We start from the raw sequence: 10,416 nt of genomic DNA, 5'->3' as shown, positions 1-10,416 counted from the left end.
TGGCTACAAACCGTCCAATCTGCATGGCATCCCTGGCTACCTGGGCCCGCGCGCAGGGCCGGGTCTTTCCCCCCCTGCCCAGGTGACCAGAGCATCGCCTCCCAGGCCCCAGGCTTTTGTCATGCAGACAAGGAGCGAGATCCCCGCCCTGAGGGATTCAACAGCAGCCTCTCAGGCCGGCTGAGACAGATCTCTGGAGAGGGGCACCGACGGGGGCATTTCTGCCACAGAAGAGACAGGAGTCCCACAGGTAGGCACGCTGTTGCAGAAAGCGGTGTCGGCCAGCTGACACCACCGCACCCAGGGAGAAACCGAGTGACAGGTGTGGCCACCCCACTCCATCTCCTTGGCCCCCAGTGCCGGGAGGGCGAGGGGATACAGGTAGAGGCCTGAAACGTACTGCTGTTCATGGGAATGAGATCCCATGCACATGGGATCTGTGCAGCCAGGCACCTGAAGCAGCAGCACGGCCTCAGGGGCCATCGCCCACTTCTTAGTTCAGTGTCTAGGGCTCAGGAGTCACCAATCCTCCTCCCAGAGGCAGATTAATACTCTACCGTTTGCATTTCCACTCTGGTTTCAAGAGAATCAGCTGGGAAAATACATGTAATCGGATTTACAAAGCGCAGAAGAACTACTGCGTTTTCTTTTATTACCTGCATTTGCCATTTCCCGCTGCTCCATCCCTCCCTAAAAGAACACAGTTATTCTAGTGCAAACATTGCATCTGAAGATGTTTGTCTTTATTAAAAACCCACCTAAAGTTATTTCCACTGCCAGATGAAAAGAGACTGTGCAGCAATGAAATGGATGGGCTCTGCTTTGCATTTTAAAAGGACCCATACATTTGTGCATGAGCTCAAGGAGCTGCACAATATGCGGCAGCAGTGCTTACGTGGAGATGTTTGTATGCAAAGCGCCTCTCTTCTTCCCTGATTTTCCTACACGCCTTCAGCCTCAGCTTACAGGTAGGAGTGTGAGATTGCAAAACCGCATGCCCAAGTCGAACATCTGTTTTCAGAGCAAGCCAGACACAAATGTACACTGGAGATCGGGCTAAAGCAGTATCTGGTCTGCAATAGGGCATGAAGAATAACATGCTTTTAGCATTGGAAGGACAAGGACTGGTGGACTGGATTCATTTGAAGGCAACATCTGCGAAAACCCTCGATGCAAACCACTCGAATCCTGGCCATCACCGCCCCACTCAGCGAGAGAGACCCCTGATTACTGCAGTCATCAAATGAACTGTTCCAAACAGGAGATTTCACCACCCCTTCAACTCCCCTATGAAATATGACCTTTCATTTCTACCTAGCAGAACTTTTACAATCTTTTCTCCTATGCCTGAAGAAAGGTGCTTGTGCCCAAAAGCTTGCAAATAAAGAATTTATTTTTGCAAAAATCTAGTTGCTCTAATAAAAGATACCACCTCTACGGCTACAACCAGGAGCGCTTCTCTCTCTCTCTCACGTGGCATGCGAAACCCGCAGGCCCTGCCGAGTGGGGCTAGAACAAGCCTTCCTGCAGGATGCAGGTGACATGCGCCGTGGGACGCCAGGACTTCACCGACACAAACCACCTCGTTAAATACCTTGCATTTGGAACAGAAGAACGCAGCCAGTTTCACTACAGCCACCTGCGGTAGGAGCCGCAGCCTCCGCTGGACACAATAACTGACCGCTCGAGTCCAGCGCTGGCAGCACCTGCGTGTGTGCCAGCAAGGGGCAGTCAGGGGAGCAGCTGGGGGCAACTCTCTGCACCAGCCAGGCCGGAGGAAAGGTGCTAGAAGAGGCCTGGCGCCGGGTCCCGGGTGCCACGAAGGGACAACACCGTCTACAAGAGTGCGTGGAGTTGAGGTGACATTGGATTGTTTAACGAAACAAGGACGAGGGCCGGGAGCTCTGGGGGACGGGCTGGCTGGATCGGAGCCCGCTATGCAGAGATGTCTAAACACTGCGGGTGCCCGAGGTTTCGATCCCTAGTCCAGATTAAATCGCAGCCCCGGAGCACTGGTTAAATCTTATGAGCTGAGCGCTGTCGAGTTTCCCAGGCCCAATTTTCACTTCAAGTCATGGAGAAGAGTCCCGAAGAGAGAGGGAGATTTGCTGCAGCTGACAGCCCGGAGAAGGAATTAGCAAGTGAAGCCATCACCCTCCACCTGGCACGGAGCGGCCCGAGAGATGGCCATGCCTGTCTCCAGTCAATCAGCAATTTCCTGTGCCTGCAGTTAAACTCTTCAAACTCTGCACTGCTAATAGCCTTTCCTTCTGCGAGGCTGTCAGGCTCTGGAAGCGAATAGAGTAACTGCAGTTTAACTATTTCCCCGCGTGCTTCATGTGCTGGAAATACATGCAACGGCTTCAGGCCCTGCCTCACCTGCAACTGCGCAGAAACCCAACCTTTATGCAACCGCCTCTGGCCTCCGTGGGTATGGGGCTGCCACCAGTCAATAAAAAGGGAGAATAATTCATATTGCAAACTGTCTCCAGGCTGTCGGTGGAAGTGGGGTGTCGCGAGGTCCCCCGAGCCTCACTCAAACTCAGGCTCTCCACCCCCGGGTGTTAAATCTGCCCAACACTTCCCACCATCAAGACACTGTTTTCATCTGTTTCTGATTTTGCCAAGCTGTCGCCCTTTGGGCTGAAATTTCCCATGCTGGACATCTGACTCATGCTGGTATTTTTGGAAAGTTTATTCCAGATTAATTCAGCCATTTCCAAGAACAAGGCGCCTGGAGAACCATGCTGCGCGGCTCACATTAGCAGATACCGTTGGCCTCCGAAACGCTCCATCGCACCATGCCCAGGCCAGGGCTCGCCTGCATCAGGGCAGGGTCTTTACAGACACCGAAAAGCTAGTCAGACCCAACCCAGGGATAAGCCTTTGAAAAAACCTCAGTTCACCCCTGCTCAGGAGTCAATTTGTGGGGGTTAAATGCTAAATGTCAGAGCTGATCTGGGCCGAGCCCCAACATCTGCGCTCTCGGCTAAAAGCAGAGGTTGGACTTCTCCAGAGACAACGGCTGCCTTTACGCGTGCTCCAATTAGATGAATCGGGTCTGCTCCATTTCAATTTAAACACTCGAGCATTGCCACAGCGTCACATGTATAAGCCCCCCACGGGTTTAAAACTGGCTGCTGGGGCATTTTAATTATAGTTTAGTTAAAGCATCCCACAACCCTGGGAACCACCCTAATTAAAATGCTCCCTCACTCCCAAGCACACGAATAGGCAGCCAATTTCCTTGATCCTGGGATCCTACAGACTACAAAGCCCGTTGTCCCATTAATGTACGTGTGAAGCATTGAGATCGTGCTTTTCCAAGACAGTGGGAGAATAACTGGAGTTAAATGCCATTCAAAATGCATGTGTGATCTTCTATCCTGGGCCCGTTTTGATGCAAGCCAAAGCCTGGGACAAACCCAATGTCTGTTTTTAGCCCCCCGACACCCGCGCTCCCTACCACACCGACTCTGCCCCAGGCAGAGCGGAGCAGGCGGCCCGAGTCAGAGCGGCAGAGGGAGCAGATGAAGATGAAGAGCTTGAAGAAGGGTGGGAGGGGGTGGAGATGGTTTGGCAAGGGAAGAGGAACTGCCAGTGCAACCCGGGCAGGGGAAGATGGGGAGCAGGTGCTGGGACTGAGCACACCCAGGGCAAGAGAGGAAGGAAAGCGAAAGAGCCCTCGCTAGAAAATGGGGTGCATGGGAGGAACTGGCACAGGAAAGAGGGGCCAAGGCTGGATGAGGCATCCAGGGATGGGGAGTCCAGGCAAGGGGCAAAAGGAGCCATGCCTGGGGAGAACAAAAAGGTGACCGCGTGCTCAGCCAACACTGGACCTCGGTCAGCAAAGAGCTGGCAAAACACCCCAGGGCTGCTACTGCTCCCGGTGCCCTGCAGAGATGCACTGACTAGGAGCCCCGGTACCAGGAACAGCACAGCCGTGCCCGCTTCAGGGCTCAGATGGCCAGGGAAGCATGGGGGCAAGTCCCCGCTTTGTGTGCGGAGGCAGGGGCTGCCGAGAGGGAGAGGACAGCCGACGGTCTCTTGGGAAAGCAGCCAAATTCTGCCCGGGGGACGGCACCCTCCCCTGTCCCGGCTACACAGCTCCCACGCGCTGCTGAGCAAGTCGCTGAAACCAGACCTCTCCCGGGCAGCCTCACTTGCTCCTCGTTTTGTGATGAGCGACTAGCGCTCGAGGCCAGATTTGCTTTAGGAGTCAAAAAAGGAACTAAATCTTCCCATATCAGAGCGCTGGCCTCTCGTGAGTTTTGCTGCTCATGTACTATTCGTTACTAATGCAGGTCATATTCCAGTAAAATTATTCCCCTCTCCGCCCTTGTGGGAACATGTAAAACATTCACACGTTTATAAGTGACATACCAACATGCCTAAAAGCAAATCCCAATACTGCGCATCAACAAAACAATACATCAGTTTGGTAAGGATAACCTGGGGACTGGGCAGCGCGACACAAACGGAGAGCTGGCTCAAAATGCCTAGCCATGTCAGGAACGGGAACGGCGCGGCTCCGCCGTGACAGCTGAGCACAGCTTGAGAACAAAGTCCTGGAAATGAAGATCCTGTGCTTGGTTGGGGAGAACAGAACAGGGGAAAAAACTGATTTCAGAGCCACCGCCTACGCCAGAGACTGGAGTTTGTGCCCCTCTTAAAACGTTAGTGCTGTTCTCTAAACCAGTACATACTTTTCAGATTATCTTCCCACTCCCGTGTGTGTGATTTCAGCCTCCTGCCTGTTGGGCCACTTTAGCCACGCTAACTCCACGTGTGTGTTGTGCTTGGCTTCGTGGACAACACCTGCTCATTCAGGAGCGTCCCTCTGCTCTCCCGGGACTCCTCGTCTCCATGCCTCGCGCGGCTTGGGGCTCACACGCAGACTTCTCCATCGTCTTGCTACGGCACCTGTTGATCAGGGCTGACACTTTCCAGAAAAATAAAGGCTTCCAGTTCCTGGAAGCTGTGGCTGTATAACTGGCATGGTATCCACACGGTCTCTCACCCCCAGACATTTTACAAGTGCACGTACGTTGTCCTTTAGGGTGCTGCGTACACATGTGCACACACAATTGAACAGGACTATACCTTGTGGTCTGTATAATTATAAAATTGGATTTGTGAAAACAATAGGCAGGGTTATCATGAAGTCCTGGCCTACAAGAGCGGCCCATTTTCAAATACTCCAAGCACCCACCAGGTCCTGGTGACTACGTCTGCGCACAGGGGTGTGGGACAGACACTGCATAAAGTGCTTTGACCCAAATTAGTTAAGTCTGATACTACATTCAACCAGGTTTATCTCAAACCGGTTTCAGCCATTTTCAAACTGGTTTACGTGTAATGTCCGTCCCTAGCCACAGAGTAAAGTCAAACCTATCCTGTTCCTGGAGCGTGGCCCCCCTGTAACCAACAGACCACAAACCGCCGAAGCCAAGCTTTCTCCCTAAACCGACCGGTCCAGGAATTGCTGCAATGCGAAAGGTGCATCACAGCAGACCAACTCGACATCACAGCTTACAGCGGGAAGTTAAAATGCCATTTCCAGCTGGAGCGTCGGCAGGAACGCAATCGTCCAAACTAGAAGGAACCCGTCGTGGTATCTGCAGTGACAGCAAGTGCTCGAGAGGCTGACAACTGCATCCGATCCAAGAAGTGGAGCTTCGACCACCACAACGACGTTTTCATCATCGCACGAAGGCCGAGCCAGGAGGGCAATGCCACCTGGTGCGTCGCAGCCACCGCTGCCTTCACGTCCACCGCGGCTCTTCCACGGCCGCCTCCCAGAGCACTGGCGAGGCAGGACCCTGCTTTGCTGCGAGACCCTGACCACAGCCAAGTCCGAACGCACAGCACCGCACGCCAGCTTCTTTGCGCATCAGATGGGAAGCAGCCATGCTTGCAGCCCACCTGCAGACGCAACACGGGACCCAGGTCTTGGTAAGCGTCTCCTCCCTCCCCTTCTCAGCATCTTGTAGCAGCTGCTTGAGCAGTCTTTTGACAGCACAATTTACAGGCTGGCGCATGCAGAGGATGATCAGAAGTTTTACCGAACAGATTCTGCAAGCAAATTCTCTAGAGTTTGGTGCATTATTTTCTCCTCCATTTCCCCCGAAAATTAATATTTAGATTTATATGCACACGGTTTCTTGGAACACAATTCATGTGTGTAAATAAATGACAATTTTTCATGCATGGGTACGATGAGCTTCGAGACCCAAACATATGTGCAATCCTCCAGCCAGCCAAAGCCATTTACAGCTTAATAATGCCTGTTTGACCACCCAGCTCTGCTCTCACACGAGCTGATCCCAGGGACAGGCCATTGAGGAGCTGACGGCTGCCAATAGCTCTTCCCGATTTGCATAGAAGTTTAAATCATTTTTGCCTGCGTCTCAGTCTGGCTGTCCTGCTTCCGAGAAAAGCAAAGTCAGCCGGAGGGAGGTACCAATCTGGTGGGAAAGATGGGGCATTTGGCTTTCACTGCTGATCAGTTATTTTAACACAGCCTTTGAGGCTATGGACAAATAAACGTGCCCCACAACTGCTTTAGGAGGGCACCATCCTGGCATGCGACGAGCTGGCTAGCTCACTAGCTTCAGCCCCAAATGAAACCGCTAAACTTGCAATGGTTTTGCTACCTGCAGATTGCTCCAAGAGCATCCCCCCAGCACAGCTGCATCGCTACGAGCGTACACAGGGTTATTCGATGGCTGGTGCTGGTCATGTCTGTCTGCACACAGATGGTAGTTATGTGCAGAACATGGCACACCCTTCTGCATTAGCCCTGGCTCTCGAATAGGCAAGAGCTCCTTGTACTTAACTAATGAAGGAAAGTGCTGAACTGCAAGAGAGGGATGCCATCGGCCAGCAGGTCTGTTGGCCCTGCCTGCGGTGGCACTCACAGTTAAGGGCACGGGCGCACAAACCAGGCGCCGCACCATCACAAGGATGAGCACCTGCAGCACACGCCCGATGCCCCGTGGCAACCACCGGCATGCACACACTCCCCGTGCGCGGGACCAAAGCAAACCCGTGGGATCTTAGCCCCTGGCCACGGGAGGCAGCCGGCTCTCCACAGTCTCAGGGTCAGTGCATGTTAGGGTGGCCAGCCCTCCTGGACTGGCCGGGAGCCTACCCGAATCGGCATCCATCTCCCAGTGACTCCTGAAAGCAACCCGGGGGATTGTAATAGGGTATTTTAAGGGGGGAAAAAAGTCTCCTGGAATAGTTTCAGTCAGAGGTGGCAACGCTAGAGCATGCACACAGGTAGTTTTGGCGCGCTGCAGGACCCTGCCCTTCTCCACCTGGTTCGGGGGCCTGCACCTATGAGCCCACAAGTGAGCTTTGCTTCAGGAAAGCATCCCTATTGCCTTCTGCTCGTCTCTCCCCAGCTCATGTCGCCCCACGAATGCCAGCCCCCTCCCTGGGCTCATCAGGCCAGACGCTCTCCCCGCGTCGGATCAATTCCTGCAGGGACATCCCAAGCCCCACCACGACCGCGTCCGATTCTCCTGCTTACAATAACGTTCTCAAAATCAACCATGCAGCCGTCAGCAGCGCACATCTGCCGTGGCCCCTCGGCCCACGACTACTCCTGCACCACGGGCATTTCTCGTCCCCCTCCGAGATCCCTCTGGACGAAGCGTTTCCAGTTCAGATGCATATTCTTGCTCTTTCGCTTCCCCCACTACTTCCAAATCCTCCTCCCCGCACGCACGCTTTTTTGGAAGAGTTTGACATTGCTCTTCCCAAGTTCATCTTTTATCGCATTTCTTATGGTCCTGTGGAGATTTTACAAATGCTACGGCAGGCTCTTTCTGGCATTCATATCCCTCTTCATTTCTCTCTCCTTTAGCAGCTGCCTTGCCTCTCGAAATGCAATTCTAAGTTTATTCAACTTGGCCTTAGCTTCTTTACTGCAATTTCTTTTCATTTGAAAATCGATGCTAGAACCAGAACAGATTGGTAGCTTTGCAAGAAATTGGAGAAAGGATCTTTCTGGTCTTCTGTCTACCGCAAGACAAATCTAAAAGGCTTTACACTGATTTCTATGTGGGCTTTTTCCTCTTTCCATTCCCTGGCCTTGATAAGAGGCTAAATATCATTTCTGCTCCTGTCACTCCCCATCGAAGATAAACCCCATTGTCCTTGGTACTGTGCAACCAAGGGGGAGGAAACGCACTTGCCCCTGCCCAGGGGACCTGCCATCGAAGTACGCAGCACGAGAAGATGTGGGAGCACGAGCAGATTTGGGGGGCAGAGGAGACAAGGCAACTGCGAGGCGGTTAGAAAGAAGCAGCTCGGCCATCCGCAGACACTTGACAGGGCTCGGGAGGCAGCACAGCAGGTGAACTGGCACCCCTTGCAATGGGAAGCTTGTAGCTATAACCAGAGGAAGAGCTTGGCTGATTTAGAGCCCATTCGGGCATCCTGAGAGGCCTCAGCTCTGGTTTGGGCCACTCCCCGGTGAGCTCAGCCCCAAGGGAACGGCACAGACCCTCGCGCTCCCACTTTCTGGAGTCGTTTTAGGCTGCCAGGAGGAGCAGGGCCTGGCTCCTGCCAAAGCGGGCGATTTGCATGCTGGGCTGTTGCAGCTCAGCGCGCTCTTGTCTCCACGTCAGGAAAGCATTGCTTTTCCAATCTGCACCGGGAGCCCAACAGACAATTAAATGGGTATTTACAAACACGCGCAAAGTGAGGAGCTATTAGGGGAGCGAGACAATCGAGAGAAACCAGACCTGCATACAGAAGCATTTGCATTCGCCCAAGGACCTGCTTTACAGGGCCGTTCTCATCGGCAACGGCTCTAAATGCATTAGGACCGGCCCTAAAATGCAAACGCTGACCGCAATAAGAGACACTGAAAGACCCATTGGTTTTTCAGCACCACGCAGACTTTCTGGGCCACCTGGCCAGCCCAGGGCTCCCAGCAGAGCCATCCCCACCCCACAAAACAGGGCAAAGCAGCAGACAAGAAGAGGAGGATCCAGCTGAGAACCAGACGGCCCACCCAGCACTTCTGCAATGCTCTGCTTGGCGCACGCTACAGGTCCTCCTCCGCGCGCTGCACTCGGACACCGTCTCTGAACACCGCGACCAGAGAGCCGGGTGTCCCTGGTTCGCGCGGCAGAGGTTTGGGTGCTTAGCCCCCTTCCAAGCCCCGGCCGGCCAGCCCACGTAACAGCCAACACGTGAGGACTTTTACGTCTGGAGCCTACAACATCTGGGGCTCTCCAGACTCCCCAGGAAACAGCTGCCAGGGCCTGGAATAAGGTGTTGAGCCCAGCAGGCACAGGACAGGGCTGGCCTCCACAGCACCCCTCGGTGCCCCGAGATGGCACCTCCCAGCCTGCCTCGGTTTCCCCTTACAGTCCCACAGTCCGAAGCACTTAAACTAAACGCTCCCCTGCACGGCCTCAGATGCGTTTCAGCCTTCCCTTTGGCACTTCAGGCAACCCTCCCCTTAGCAGGCTTCGTTGCACCCCTTGTTCACATTCCCAGTCCACACCGGTAACCCAGGGGGCTTGGCCAGTCCCTCTGCAGAGCGCAAGCCTCCTCCTGCCCGTGCCCCTGGACTCACGACTCCTTCCCCATGGCCAAGAGACTCCAGCCCCTTCCTCCACGGGCGGTGCAGCCTCACACGGGCTCCCTGAGCCCACCCCACGGAGCCTACCTCGATCCTGGGCTCGGGCGTCCTCCTCCTTCCTGCGTCTCCCTCCAGCTCCCCCTAAGCGCTGGGAAGTGGCTGCACCTGACAAGTCTCCAGCCCATCAGCGTCACCTGTGGCAGGTGCGGCCGCTAGCCGCCCTGGCGCTCTGGAAAGCCTGCTGCCGGCCTGCCACCATCCGCTCAGGCCAGGGGTGAGACCGGCCTCAGGGCTGCGGGTTTGAGGCTCAGCCCTAGCAAATCCCTACAGGTGGATCCCGTCCACACTGGGGGGTGCCCCGTTTCCCTCAGGAAAGGGTTTAAACGACATTAAGCCCCAGCAAACAGGAGACACCAGGACAAGCCCAGTGCTGTCGTCCTGCAGGCTGGGGCTCCCTGCTGTGCACGGAAAGGTGGCCGCGGGCCTGGCGAGGAGTCCCCCGGGCTGCGGCTTTTGCAGGGATTGTGCTGGGCTGGCCCAGGGGCCAGAATGCAAATCCAAGCATGCGCTACGCTTTTAAAGACCTGCTTGTCTCGTCTCCCCGTAACAGGCCGGTGCGCTGACCACGAGAAGGGGACAGCTAAGCGCCCGTGCCAGCTGCAACCGGAGCGGTTTCTCAGCTGCCCGCCCTGCCTTCACAGCACTGCGGCCGATTGCCAAGTGCGCAGGGAGACCGGACCACAAACCATCGCCGCCAGAGACGCCGAGGAGCTGCCGCTCACAGCCGGAGAGCTCGGGGCGCGTTACGGCTC

The 10,416-nt window shown here is 54.9% G+C and overlaps 1 protein-coding gene across 5 annotated transcripts in view; it reads right to left on the bottom strand.

Moving 5' to 3' along the window:
- The window catches only part of HTR2C (5-hydroxytryptamine receptor 2C), a 391,327-nt gene that overhangs the window by 255,516 nt on the left and 125,395 nt on the right, over positions 1–10,416 (bottom strand). For 2 of the 5 annotated variants that reach the window (XM_025205084.1, XM_025205089.1), the window contains exon 1: positions 9,692–9,737. The exons of 2 other annotated variants lie outside the window; for them this stretch is intronic. The gene's annotated coding sequence lies outside the window, so the exon portion shown is untranslated. Of the gene's footprint in view, positions 1–9,691; positions 9,738–10,416 lie in introns of those variants that run through there. One more of the 5 variants, XM_025205086.1, reaches the window with a different exon arrangement.

This window comes from Alligator sinensis, unplaced genomic scaffold (assembly GCF_000455745.1).
Source record: "Alligator sinensis unplaced genomic scaffold, ASM45574v1 scaffold1059_1, whole genome shotgun sequence".
NCBI classification, from domain to species: domain Eukaryota; kingdom Metazoa; phylum Chordata; order Crocodylia; family Alligatoridae; genus Alligator; species Alligator sinensis.
This window is presented reverse-complemented; position numbering and strand designations above follow the sequence as displayed.